Here is a 1,343-nt window from a genome sequence, read left to right on the forward strand (position 1 = left end):
TGCACATCTAGAAAATCTTAACTAACATGACTACAAACTTGACTATTATGATTATCTATTAACAAGCTTACATTTTAAATGAACTACATAATCACAGTATCTTAATAGCAGAAATATGCATATACATATAACAAAATTGACCTTAAATCTCTATCAATAAAGCGAAATCTATACTAATACAAATTATTCATATCTATATCACCTTCACATGTGTTCTGTAGCATGGTGCCCAAAAGAACATCTGTGTGTACATGTATACACACATACAAATAATAAATAAATATCAAGATAAAATAACTAAACAGGAAGCCATGTGGTGACCAGGAGGAAGGAAGGATGCTCTCCCCCACCCCTGGCCCCGGACACCTGCAGCAGGCAGGAGAACTGACCCTCCTCACCAGCTGCAGCACTTGGGAGAGCAGACCCTGCACCCTGCCTGGGCAGCGCAGCACAATAGAGCTGACCCTGTTGACAGGGGCATGTATGAACCAGCCCCGAAAATGAACATAAATGATCTGGTCCTGCCCCCCATATGCCGTAGGGAGGCATGGGCAAGCGAGAGATGCCCCTGCCTCTCACCACCTGTGGCAGGTGGTGTGTTGGAGCCCACAAGACTTTATAATAAATGTATGGCTGACACACCAATAGGCAGAACCCTGGGAAGTGTCTGCATACACGCCCACATAAAATCGTCTGTTTTGCAGAGCTGCAGGAACACTTGTGTTTTGGGAAAGTCACGTCATATCTGTAAAAACCTTGTGAAGCCATGATTCCTCCCTTCAAAATGGGATTCATTTTGCCCTCAGCAGTGTAACTTCTCCTGCACTGGCAGCAGAATGACTTTTCCATTCCCCCACACCATGAGGCCTTAGAGCAACAATATTTACTCTTTGTTCTAACAGTCAATAGAGTCAATCCCACAAAATTACTTGCTAACAGACCACATAGAAATGTCTAAAGAAGACAGGCACTGAGCAGGAAGGCAGCGTGCCCCACCTTTGCTAACAAACAAATCTGAGTGTCCCCAAAGCTGCTTATCACAAAAGAGATTGGCTGAGGAAAATGGGTGAATCCAGGATTCAGGGATGTTTAGTAACCTTACCTAATGGTTTGGAATGTCAGGTATTTCCCCTTGAATACTGCTGGCTTTTTCCTGGGTTACATCACCTGTTCCGGAGTGTTGCTTTGTAGGGTTCCACCTGCCCCTTTTGTGATTTTGATATGCATATTATTATTGTCCTTGCCTGTGGAATTTTCCAACTCTGTCTGTAAAAACTAGAAACCTCGTGGAGATCAGCCCTTACTCCCCTTCCTCCTCCTCCTCCTCCTCCTCCTCCTCCTCC

The sequence above is a fragment of the Microtus ochrogaster genome, unplaced genomic scaffold (genome assembly GCF_000317375.1).
Source record: "Microtus ochrogaster isolate Prairie Vole_2 unplaced genomic scaffold, MicOch1.0 UNK30, whole genome shotgun sequence".
NCBI lineage: Eukaryota > Metazoa > Chordata > Mammalia > Rodentia > Cricetidae > Microtus > Microtus ochrogaster.